The sequence below is a fragment of the Periophthalmus magnuspinnatus genome, chromosome 16 (genome assembly GCF_009829125.3).
Source record: "Periophthalmus magnuspinnatus isolate fPerMag1 chromosome 16, fPerMag1.2.pri, whole genome shotgun sequence".
Lineage (NCBI taxonomy): Eukaryota > Metazoa > Chordata > Actinopteri > Gobiiformes > Gobiidae > Periophthalmus > Periophthalmus magnuspinnatus.
Genome location: NC_047141.1, coordinates 6,951,947 through 6,965,714, shown reverse-complemented (window position 1 = coordinate 6,965,714; position 13,768 = coordinate 6,951,947). Strand labels below are relative to the sequence as shown.

General features: G+C 39.9%; 1 protein-coding gene across 6 annotated transcripts in view; it reads left to right on the top strand.

Annotated features, from left to right (window-relative positions):
- LOC117384035 (DNA-binding protein SATB1) overlaps positions 1-13,768 on the top strand; it is a 113,424-nt gene that overhangs the window by 50,258 nt on the left and 49,398 nt on the right. The window lies entirely within an intron of this gene.

Genomic DNA, 13,768 nt, shown 5'->3' with positions numbered 1-13,768 from the left:
AGAAGAATATCAAGTTTGTCCAAACTTTTGACTGGTAGCGTATCTGAATTAGGATTTTAAAAAATGTTATACCCTTAATGATCATTACCATATTTATTTATCTGCACATATCAAATGCCTCGAGTTTGTTTCACTTGTTCCATAATTTAAAAAAGAAATACTCAAAAGATAGATTTATTTGAATTACGGTTGTGAAACATGTTAAACCCTTAATAATCACTACCATCAGGTAGATAAAGTAAATGCCTTGAGTTTCACTTGTTCCACAAATGTTTCAAATGCTGGAAAGATACCTAAACTAATCTATACCAAATCTATTATCAAAAGTAGATATTAATTTTGGCACACGTATATCAAACACACTGAGTTTGCTTTATTCGATCTCCAGATGCTTTTGGACAGATTCTTTAAAACATTTGAACATTTATCAGAATTATGGTTGCAAAAAAGAATCCAATACCCAGAGCTTACTGAGACCAAATCTAGTCACAAGTTTGACCTGTAGTAGAGCAAAATTTGTCTTGCCCCTGTACTGATTTGTATAAGCAGCTCTTGCGGTACAAAAGAGATTATTATGTGCTTTCTGCATGTAATTATACAAATTAGGGAACTGGAAAGTGCGCTGTTAGCATGCTAGTTGTTGTTAGCTTTACCGTGATGGCAAAACTCCGCTCTGGTCTCCAAAAGTGATAAAAAACCCTCTATTTTTGAAATTTTGTCAAAAATTATATTCACACTCAAAAGATTTTTCCATATTGGGGTTGTAAAAAATCTGATGCTCAGACACTGATCAATGGCTTTTTTGTTATAGTATCAATTGCAATAGTTAAGAAATCAGGGAAGCGAATGTAGATTGAATTTGAACTCAACCCCAATTGTCGGTGTACCTGTCTATGCACTGCAGCTCTACCACTGAGCCACATGGCATTACTTATATTTTTCTGTCTAATTCTAATTATTGTTTGACTGCAGTGCAATTTCATATCAGCATGCATTTGGTCCATACAAATTGCATATTTTAAAATTTTCACTAAATTTTCATTAGACTTTCTTGGCTCCAGAATATATCTTGGCAGCACAATGCAATCAATTCAAATGGGATTCAAAAATTAATCCTCACCCAGCGAATATTGCTCGGCTGTTTTTCTCATTTGCGTACACATAGATTTCCCAGAACAGCCATCACCCTTTCCAGAATCTTCCTCCATATATTTCAGTGTAACATCACGCTGGATCGGTATCTCTTTTAAACATCTTAAAGGTATAGCGTCTGATTTGGGTTCGTAAAAAACCTGCATTGTGCGTGGTAATTACTGTGCTAATTTCGCCGCCGCTCTCCCTCAGGCCCGGAGCCAGGAAGCAGAGGTGCGGCAGAACGTATGGCCATTGTTAGCTAAAGCCTGGCTCGCACCCAGCATCATCGCGCCCCGCTTTTGTTCTCCGCGAGTACTTTTCTCCCATCGCCACGGATATTCTGCAATGTTGGGAGAGAGATCTAGAGCCGGTGTCATATTAACACGCGACGGGCTCGGAAAACCAGGCGTACGCGAGTGAATGGAATCAAAAAGCGCTCTATATCTCTCACTGGGGCCAATAATATGCGCTCCAGGTGGGTAGTGTTTGAAACTAGCAACCTTTTACATTTTTATTAGCGCTTCAAATATAGACTAAACGATACCACACAGATAATTATTTTTACATTTGGTTCACTGTAAACTGCAATTGATACTTTGCAGCTGACGGCAACAACCTTCCCTGGGGGGTCTGAAGCTCTGTTATTCAACTTTAGTCTGAGCTTTCTTTTAGCACAAACTGACTGTAACGAACTGAGTTGGAACTAGAACAGGTGAGATGATTTGTACTAGCGACAGATTTTTTTTTGTGTCACCTTTTTGTTGAAAATCAAACATCTAAACAGGACCATGAACACTCATATTGATCACAAAACTCCCGAAAATGTCTTGCTTAAAAAAAAAACATATCAGGCTGTGTTTCCTAATGTGTGCGTTGCGTCACTATGGTAACTGCTGAACATTTCGCTATAGACATACATGCAGCCCCCCACACACACACAGCTTGATGTCACTGCAAAGTAACAATAGTGCAATAGTGTGTTGAAAAATGACTATGTGGCATTTGTTAATCCTTCATGTGTGATCTGTAGTCAGAATTTTTGAATGATTACAACTAGCGCCGCGAGATTCATTGAAATCGAATCGAAATCGCAAGTTGAATGGACGCAGTTAGCAAATTTCAAAACCAAACCAACCATCAAAATGTACAGTTTTATTTTTCCTTGCTGCAAACCCTGTAGATCTGTAGAAACATGTTCTGAAAGCTGATTCTTGTATTAGTTCATCAGTTCACGGGCCTATTTGACCATTCTGTACGGGTTTAAACTTTCAGCTGAATCTCATTGTTCAAATCTAATAACAATGCTTGTCCGAAAAATTACAGTTACATATGTTTTTTTTTTAGTCCTAATCACAAGAAAGTACAGAACAGAGGTCAGGGATAGGAGGTAGGTGAAAACAGGGGAGGATTTGGTAAATCAACTGCAAGTGAATGAAACATCAGTCTATATCTCTCACTGGGGCTAATAATATGTGCGTTAGAGTGTGCGTTTGAAACTAGCAGTATGTGCCTTGCAAAACCTTGTACATTCTGATCGAGCGCTTCAAATATAGATGAAATTCCACATTTTGTGTTGTCCTCTGGGGCGTCACTACCTTGAATGAATACGAGAATTTATCATAGTCATGCCTATTTCATCACGTACCAAAAAGCAGACAGAAATATACAGGAGAGCGTCGTCGGAAGCAGTGTGGAAAGTTAATACCATATTAAAGCGGTAATAGGAGTCCCTGTTACCGTTAGATACCCAAAGCCCCGTGGCGTTAACAGGCAGATGTCTCTTTATTGTGATATAACTGTAAACAGCCATAGCATGAGCAGAATGAATAAGGCTACAGCTCTGCTCTCCAGAAGCCATTTTGTAAACAACACATTTGACTGTACACGTTCAGAGATACAAGTGTGATGATCGGATTCAGAGAAATGCATGGTTATATGCTAGAAATGGCAGTGATGGAAGATTTTGTTACTTAAAGGTCCTATGTTGTGCCAAATTGACTCTTGTGAGCTTTTAGCCATGTTAAAATGCTGTTAGCTCATCAAAAACTTACCCAGAGTTGTGTTTTGTATCATTCCCTCATCCTTTATTATTAGTCTGTCTACATCTCCAAAGCTCAAAATGCTCTGTTCCACCTTGTGATGTCATGAAGTGGTAGTTTTCAAGTTAACAGCTAGCTTTTACCGTTTGTTCAGCAGAGATGGGCTATTCCAGGGCTGAAATGATACAAATGGTTCTAGTGAAGGTGTATGGAGTTTAAAAACACAGTGGAGCACTTCTTATAATGCCACATGACATCACAAGCTGGAACAGAGAGTTTTCTGTTTGAGAGAAGAACTCAGCCTAAATATGTGGGGTTTGTGTGTTAAATATGTGTGAATGAAACAAAACTCAACTCTGGCTATGTTTTTGATGAGGAAACACTGTAATGTAGATTAGAAAACAGCGTAATATGGGCCAACCAGGAAGTAAAATTATACACTTCATCACAATGTAAAATAGAAAAACAGAAAAAAAAACTAGGCAAGAGTTTTTTGTAAAATCTTAAATGTAATCATGTTAACTATGTTTTAGTGAAATGAGTAGTATAGTATGTACTATGTCATATGCACTGTAAGTAAAAGTACAGATATAGGAGTGAAAGAATACTCAGTGAAAGTAAAACAATGTACTTTAAGAGTAAAAAGTAAATGCATTTTAGACTGATATTTACATCTTAAAAAGTCAAATGTAGTGATGTTGATAAAAAAATTGTGCTAATTTTTGTTCAACAGAAACAATTGAATCAACTTGTTAATTTTCCTTAATTTGAACTATGAACGTGTCGAGGTTTACTCTCAGCCATTTCAGCCAGACTCAGACTACAAGAAAAAAATACTTTACTTTTCTGTCCAGCTGTCCAAAAATGTAGTGGAGTAGAAAGTACATATACCTTCTCTCAAATGTAGTGAAGTGAAAGTACCCAGTGTAAAATTACAAAGTACAGTACTTTTACTGTACTTTGTTAGTTTCCAACACTGCAATATCGAGACCCATCACGATGACACAAAATTAACTGTTGGATGTATTAGATTTAGCAGGAACATTACACTTACATTACTTATTCCTAGAACCAATTCAGCTGTAGAAGAATCATGTAGTTTGAATCCAAGTTGCTGTATTTTACCACATACTGCAAACTGTGTATTTTTGCTCTGCTTTGTATTTGTAGTTTCATGGACACTCTGCACACAGGTACATGTGCGCTAGCCCCAGCATCGCTCTGTAGGATTGTGTGTATAACTGTACGATCACCTGCCGTTCTGCTAGTTCTTTATAAGAGTATGTGAGTGTGTACCCAACCTGTTCTTTGTACAGGTGTGTGCGTGTGTGTGCGCATGTGTGTGTTTATCACATTGTGGAGACAGAAATCTGCACACAGTGGCGTAATGGGGACCAAAAATCATAAGATCAGTTGTTCAATATCAGATAGTTTTAAGATATGGGTTCATTTAGGTTAAAGCTGCAATATGCAACTTTTTTTGATTAAGGTTCATTCTGTCTTCAGTTTTAGAATTAGAATTAGCTATTCTTTTTTCACTCGTTTTTCCTGCCTGACAAAAAGAAGCCCTAATTCTATTCAACTTATCTCTCATGCTTTTATGGATTGGCAGGTGTTTGTATTACTAAAAATACCTTGGCTCGTGTACCGTGGAACATTTCAAACAAAGCGATTACATAATTTCAAGCAGTCGAGCAGGTGCTGGACCCCTCGCTAGTCTACTTTAGCACTTTTAGGGTTAGGATAACGTTAGGTAAGTAGTAATCAGTCAGGCAGTCCCCCCAAAAAAGTATGTAAACTTAGCATTTGTGTACGAGTGTGTGTCCATAATGCGGATAAGTGCGTTTGTGATCAGTTAAAGACGAGTATCCCCTCTCTGTCCTGCATATGGACGTGTGTGTGTGTCCCCTGTTTGTCCTGCGTACGGGCATGTGTGTGTTTGTCCCCTCTCTGTCCTGTGTATGTGTGTGTGTATCCCCCTTGTGCAGTACAAGCCTTTTTTTTTATATATATTTGTGCGTTTATGATCACATGAATAAGAGGGTGTGTGTCCTCTGTCTGTCCTGGTTACATACAGGTGTGTGTCCCTGTTGTGTTGTGTTGGTGTCGTGTGTGTGTGTGTAAGTGTCCCCTCTCTGTCCTACGTCCATGTGTGTGCCCATTGTGCTGTGCAGGCTGACGTTCCCTTATATTTGTGCGTTTATGATCACCTGAATTAGTGAGTGCTCGCATTGTCTGTCCTGATTATTGGGTGAGTGTGTGTGTCCCCTTTCTATCCTGGTTACGTACGCGTGCGTGTCCTTGTTGTGCAGTGCGGGCTGCTGCGTGCTTGTGTTTGTGCGTTTATGATCACCTGAATTAGAGCGCGTGTGTCCTCTCTCTGTCCTGGTTACGTACAGGTGCATGTGTGTGTGTCTATCCCCGTTGTGTTGTGTTATTTCCATATATGTGTGCGTATGTGTGTCTCCTCTTTGTCCTGGTTCCATGTGTGTGTGTGTGTGTGTGTCCCCTCTGTCCTGCATTTGCATCCCCTTTATGCCATGCGTGCTGCTGTGTGTGTGTCCCCTCTCTATCCTGGTTACGTACAATGTGTGTGTCTATCCCCGTTGTGTTGTGTTGGTTCCATGTGTGTGTGTGTCCCCTCTTTGTCCCGGTTCAATGTGTGCGTCTGTGTCCCCTCTCTGTCCTGCATTCGCGTCCCCTTTTTGTCGCGTGTGCCGCCGCTACTGTGTGCGCGCGTCCCCTCTCCGTCCTGCGTATTAGGTGCGCGTGTGCGTGCTGCAGTGTGTGTGCTCGTGTTTGTGTGTTTACCCAGGCCTGAGCGGCGCACTGATGATGTAAAGAGTCCCCCGGTGGTGTTCAGGCACAGCCCAGCCCGGTTCGGTAATCACCCTGTTTACGGGCCATATGTGAGGACGGCTCTCCACTCACTCACTCACTCACTGCGCCTTCAAACTCACACACAAAACACCTCCTCCTCTTCTATAAGCACTCGTCCTCTTATCTGGGATCCTTCGTAGATTTGAGAGGTAAATGCACAAAAGATTAGACCTGTCACGATACCACATTTTGAAGGTATTTGAAGGAGGGTCCAATATTACGTTGAACTCTTACCTCATCAAAAACAGACCTGGAGTTGTGTTTTGTTTCATTCACAGATGTTTGAGTAATCCTTTGTTATTAGTCTGTAACATCTCCAAAGCTCAAAATGCTCTGTTCCACCTTGTGATGTCATGAAGTGAGTCAAGTTAACAGCGAGCTTTTACTATTTGTTAAGTAGAGATAGAAAATTCCAGGGCTGAAATTATCCAAATGACTCCAGTGAAGGTGTATGGAGTTTTAAAACACAGTGGAGCACTTCCTGTATTATCACATGACATCACAAGGTGGAACAGAGCATTTTGAGCTTTGGAAATGTAGACAGATTAATAAAAAAATAGTTGCTCAGATGTGTGAATGAAACAAAACGCAGGTCCAGGTATGTTTTTGATGAAGAAACAATATTCTAATATGGATTAAAGTTCACACAAGAGTCCATTTTGTGTAACATAGGACCTTTAATGAAGTGCTTTCTGTTTGAGAAAAGAATTCAGCCTAAATAAGCAGGGTTTGTGTGTTAAATGAAACAAAACACAAAAAAACAAACAAACGAGAGTTGTTATAAATACATTGCACAATCAAACAGTGAAGTAGTTAGTATCTATAATGGGTCAAGTTCAACAGCTCAAGTTTGATCGTATAACCCAAAAATCACAAATATGTCCCTACTAGAGCCGGGAAAAAGTACACACGAGAAGTAAGTACGCCTGTCAGCATAAAACATTTTGAAGTGCAATATATATTGCTCCTAAAAATATCACGATAAATGATAATATTGAAATGAATAAAATAAAATAAAGCCCCACCAGTGCAAAAGTAAATTACACAATAAATATTGAGCCTCATAAATGATTGTTCCAGCTTTACTACACTGAACTATAAGTCGATATAGTAATTAGTGGCAGGCCTACTAAATGTTTGTATCACTAAATGCCATTAAACTAGACACATATATTTGGCAATTTTGTTTTAATATTAGAATGATAATACGAGCGTGTAAGGTAATCTAGTGAATCTGAATTACCCCTAGTAAATGTGATTGCGAGTAGCCTCCTGTGTGTTGCCACAACCAACTATTGCATTGATTTCAAATTATTATCCAGTATATTAAAGGTGCACTATGCACTTTTTCTAGCGTAGGGTCTTCTATATGCTCGTCTCCATCGAGATTTTATTGCTTTGCCTAGAATGTTACTCGATATGGCATTATACTTCTATCATCTCCATGGAGACAAGCAAGTGACGTCAGCAGGCCACATTACAGGTCACTGCCTTCCACTCACAGTATGAAGGCAGGCTTTTCAAGGTATTTTTATCAATAAAAAATGACATTTATTGAACACATTTGTGCATTTTTAAATCAGCCTATAATGCAGAATCGACTTTTAGAGCTTTTAACCATGTTTTAGTTGTTTCCTTCTCTTTTACCCTCTGAAGTTGTATTTGGAGTGATTCGTGCATGTTTGAGGAATATTTAATAGCTTATTTTCAAGAAGGCATATTACTGATCAGCTCGTTTCCACCAGCGGTATCCCCACTGCTCTCTACTTACTTTAATTTTCTTAATCGGTGATACTCGTAGGATTCGGCAGTGTCACACAGTCATTTTGCAACAATTGAAAAAAAAAAATCCCCTGCTTGCTAGTGAGATGTTCAGCTGTCCAGGAGGAGGAGCCGACAGCCACACGGCTCTTTGTTGTGATGACGTTCACGGCAACGTCAGCTCCCATTGGCCACCACAGTTTTCTGATGTAGAAGGCAGTGGACTTGTTTCTTTTATTACATCATTTTAAATTAATATTGTAATTTAAAATTGCCAAATTAAAACATAATGATCCACGGTGTCATAGATTATAACTATATAGCAAACACAAGCATAAAAGGCTAATCTATTTTAGTCTATTTTAGTAATCCTAACTAAAATTGTGCCTCAGACATAGAGATCTTCAAATATAAATATTAAGTTTGCTTTCATTTTCATTGCCAAATAAATGTTTTTGTTTGTTTTTGAAGCTAGCATCCACACTGCTTTGCTTCTCATTGCGGCAAGCGGGAGCCTTCGATGCATCTTGAACACTATCAGAACCTGTGCATCACTGGCACACTTCCCTGGCATGCTCTGTGACCTACATGTCAGTGCATCTGTTCTTTGCTCTTCCCCTGCCTCCGACACCTTATTTGACATCTTTGTTGGCTCGTCCATCCTTAAGTCTCCCAACCCCACCACCCACCCATTTCTGCGCTTCCTCGTGCCAGTACGCTTCTCCTTTCTGTAGCTCTCCATCCACGCTCCAGGCAGGAACCAGGGCAAGCACAGGTGAGGGGCCAGGAGCCGCTCTCACCCCAGTAAGGTGGACTGCCGTGGGGGAGAGGGCGTGACACCGGGCCTCACAAGATTGGCACCTTTTTATGGGATTAGCGTCTCCTTGATACTGGTAATCCCGAGCCAGAGGAGAGGTTGCTGAAGACATGAATGGGAGTGAAAGAGAATGAGCCCACCTCGGAGCGGGGCCGCAGGGAGGCAGGGAGGAGGGGGGAGAGACGCTTTGTCCACAGCCTTGTCCAACATTTAGCCGGCTCTTTTGTAGCAGGTGGCGGTGCTTTGTGTGCTTAGCCTCCGAGTAGCGTGAGGAAATGGGAGAAAATTGAGTCACTTATAGTTGGAATAGACTTCAGGAAGTAAGTGTGTAAGTGCTGATAGGAATTAAGGTTGAACGATTTGGGAAAAATTGTGTGTGTGTTTTTTTTTAAATTATTGCATTCTGTTCAAAGTTCACAATTTAAACGCGTCCAGAAGAATTGACAGATAGATTGAAATATGAACAAACAAACTAATACAACTATCACATGTATTTCAGAACATGTTTGTACAGATCTAAACTACAGGGTAATCAGTTTTTTATGCAGGAAAAGGCAGGAGATTTAGCTGTTTCTGGAGGACAATATGGCAGCCTTAGCAATTTGCTAATTGTGCCCATTCAAATTGTGATTCGATTGCGATTAATCCTGCAGCCCTAATAGAAACAGCCTTTGTCACAATTGTTTTTGTGGATCAATGCCACGTTTCTTAGCTTACAACAAAACGAAACTTTCAGTGCATTTGGATTGGAATACAACAAGACTTGTTGTATCTGCTTCAGTATCAAAGCTAAAGAAACAAATATTTTTGTAGGGCATCTGTTGAATTGGTCCAAATTAGCATAAGTATTCCTTTTACCTGCAAGTTTAAAAATCCTTCTGTCACAACCACAGCAACATCATAGTTTCCTGAATAAAGTTGTGATGGTGCTGTCATCTCTAAATTCACCATTTGTATTAGTCAATGTATCGACCGCCTCAGGTTATAGCCCTCAGCTTATAGCCCTCAGCTTTGTCCCCGTTTCAAAATACCCTTGACTTTATACTTTTGGTCACTGCCATATTAGCATAACATTCTTTGCTGTCTGTATGAGTTGAAATTGTCTTGTTTATATTACAGTAGTATGAAGGTGTTGTGGCCTGTTCTAGAGATTGGCCAATATGTTTTTTTTTTCATGACCAATGTCCATACCGACTGTTTAGAATCCAGAGCGACCGATGGCCGATAAGCTCTGCCGATATTTTTGGGACCATATATATGTCCGATTTAGATTATATTCCTCAAATTATGTAATTTAAATTTACTACTAACTCCCTCCAAGCCTTTTTTTCCCACAAACCTTTAAGAGTGCTGTAGTCATATTTTGTGCAGCGATGTCTTCATATTAAGTGTTAATACAAAGCTTTTTGTGAATTTTTTAGGAAGCTGATTGACCAAAACAAAATATCGGCCTGTGCTGCAGATTTAATATATCTGTCTATCTGTAGCCTGTACCCATTTTTGATTTCTGATGATTTCAGCAAAGTTTCTTGTCCCAGGGCAGATATATTGGATAGGCACCTCTTGATGCCAGAATAACTCTGCGGTACACTGCCTGCATTTTTTTTATATAGTCTTATCAGGAAGTGATAGTTGCATGCTAGTTGCAGTTAGCATTACCGTAACAGCCTTAGCCAGAAGCCGTAAACAGCTCCGGTTTGCAACTAAGTGCCCTCCTTTAGAAAAATACACTGTAGTATCGGATTGGTGATTTGGCACTTTGGCAAGTACTCACCGATACTAATGCCTGAAAAATGCCTCGTATTATCTGAACGACTCAAAAACAGAACACTGTAGTTGTAGGAGTTGACAGTTTAATAATAATAATAATACATTTTATTTATAGGGCGCCTTTCTGGGCACTCAAGGTCACCTTACAATACAATATATATACATATACAGACAGTTAAAATCAACATTTATGAACATACAGTTAAAAGCATTCAGATAAGAAACATTGAAAAAGGACAGGGCAGTTGTGGATTATAAAGAATATGCCAGTCTAAACAAGTGGGTTTGTACTCTATATGATGAGACGACAGCTAAGTCAATCATCGGTCCACATCTTTACTTCTATATGTTTTTTGTTTGTTGTTAGAACCTCATGTGAGTGTGTGTGTGTGTGTGTGTGCATGTGTGTGCTAGGGATGAGAAAATAATAATAACAATACCATTTATCGTGATAAAAAGGGCAGACATTAATTGTTCCTGGGATATTTTATGTAATTGTGATAATCGCTAAGATCACATTGCATCACCAGAATGTGCAGAAAAAAGCTACTTATTCCTGATGTTTAGTTTAAATATTACATACCATTTTTAAACTGCCAGCAACAATTAACGTCGTATACTTGTTAATTGCAATTATTTTGGCCATGATAATCGTGACACCAAATTTTAATATGGTCCCATGTCTAGCGTGTGTGTACATGTGGGTGACACGGTGCTTGTATGGTGTCTGTGTGTGGGTTGTTTGATTATGTGAGAGTGGGCGGTTTTGGGGGTCGGGTGGTTGGGTGGAAGGAAACGTGGAATTCTTTTTAATGGAGTTAGAGTTTGATAAAAAACAGTTTAGAAAGATAGCTAAACACATAACGTTTTCTGATCGCTATGATAAGTACAAAACCACTTAGATAACATACAAATTTATTATGCTGCGCTATCTCTAGTTCACGTCTTGATACCCCATAGCGACACGAGTTTATTGCCGAAAGAATGTTACCATGACGCCTCGCCTTCCCAACCCTCCTTGGACAGATCCTCCATGTTTTCCTGACGGAGGCTCGCTCGCGGGTCCCGATGCCCATTTTTCCTGGATCTCCTGGCACCGGACCAGCTTCCCTCCTCCACCCCAGCCCCCCTCTCCCAGCGCTCGCTCCCCCACCCCCGGCACACTCTCCCTGGGCCGCTCCTGATGCACCAGCTGCTGTGTCGCGTAGCAGCAAATAGTCATCAAAATGCCATCTTTCCGAGCCCGCGCCACCAACACTGCCACCGGGGCTACCTCCGTGCCAGTCTGTGTATGTGTGTGTGTGTGTGTGTGTGTGTGTGCGTGCGTAAGGGGCAATGAGTGGACAGTTTCACTTTAGAGGAGACAGAGTGTAAGATGTTTAGGACTAGTGAGAAAAAGTGAGTATTTGTGTGCATGTGTGTCTATCATTATATATTTATATATATATATATATATATATATATATATATATATATATATATATATATATATAATTATTGGAATTTTTTTAAAAGTACTGGGTGGATATTTATATCGAGAACACTCAAAAAACACTATGTGGTTGTCTAAATTTAATTGCCAGATCACTCAAAAAATGACAATTAACAAGATCATTATAAAATATTAATATCTGCTTTGGATTTGATAGAAATGATCAAATAGACAAAAATGAGATATTTGAGATTTAAATACCTTTTGACTATACTCAGTGAACTGGTACTGAAAGAATGTGATACTTTTAAAAATGGTGCATGGTGCATACTGGATAAATATGTTCATTAATCTGCTTGAAATAAATAAATGAATGCAAAAATAAATAAAGAAACACATAAATAGGAGAAAAGTGTACCTTTACTGAATAGTTTTAGTAGATTGAAGTATCTTGCCCAGAGACAAAAATGTGTGTACTGGGAGTGAGAATCTATTTACCAACTTTCTGGTTAGTGGGCACATGTTTACAGAGTTCCTATGTACCGATTCAAGGATAACAGAGTTGAATCTGCTGCTGCAGCCTTTTTGTCCTTCTCAAAACCACTGAAATTTTTATTAAGTTTTAGTTAGCCTTTTGATTCAAATCGTTTTAGTTTTGGTCAGTTCATAGTCGTATAAATAGTATTGCATTGCTTTTGACACGTGCAGATATGTTCTTGGACATTGAGTTTGTTTATGGGCTGGTTTGGGCTCTGGGATTGAAAAATGGAACTGGGATCTTGCCTCCAGTGGTTCCTTTCATTTCATTGATTAGGTTTCATTTTTATTATTTCAAAGTACCAAAATATCAGTACTTTTTGTCAACTAAAATATTGACATTGTAATTGAACAAAATTCACAAACTAGGAACTTGCTTCAGTGTTATGATGCAACATTAGACGAAGAATAATATTATATTATTAATATTAACTATGATAAAATTTAAATAAGGGCATGCATTAAAATAAGGTTGAAAATAGACTATGAAATACAAATATAAATATACAGTAGGGCAGTCAATGAAAATATATGTTGTTTTGGTTACTTTTTATTCACGTTTAGACAGCAAAAATGACATTGACAAAAACGTGTGAGTCGATGACATGAACACTTCCCAAACCCCTGTATACAGTCTGCATATCCGCCTGGCCTGAGCCTGGCTGTGCTGTAGCTGATTGTGAGTCTGGCAGCTGGCCGCCCACACTACCTGTTCTCTCTGTGTCTCTGTGAGGAGATGTGCTGTGCCGATAGTCGCCCAGTGCCACTTCCTGCTCGCGCCGATAAGCTCCGTGCCGCCGCAGATGGCTATCACTTAAAGGCTCAACACACAGCCTCCTACCTGTTGACAAGCCCTGGACCGGCCCCCCGCTGCTCCCCCGCTGGCCCGGCAGTGGCGGCAGCGGCTCCGGTTATCTGCTTGATTTCACTTAGCGTCGCCGGAGCGTGCGCGAGCCAGATAGAGCGCCGCGCGTGCTGTCGGGGCCCCCCGCGACAGCCCCTCTGATGTAGTGAGGGAGCGGCCTGATTAATGAGCAGCGTTTATTAGAACATCTGTGTCAAAGATGGCGGAGGGAGAGAGGAGAGGCAGCTCCTGGTGTAGCCCACATATACTGTAAATAAAACATGGCAGCCGGGAGGCGAGCGTTTGGTTATGTATCTCCTGAAGTTACGAATATACAAGGCCTAGGTCTGTCGCGATAATTACTACATCGACTTATCGTTCAATATATGATAGAAATAACAATGCTTTTTCCGTTTCAGTAAATACTGTGTGTACTTTTTCTTTGCAGTATTAGGGATTTAATTTAGATTTTTTGTAGTAGTAGTAGTAGTATTGACGTGCCTGTACCCAATTTCTTTCTCTGGTCTTTGAAAGTTGTGAAAATTAGGCTGACC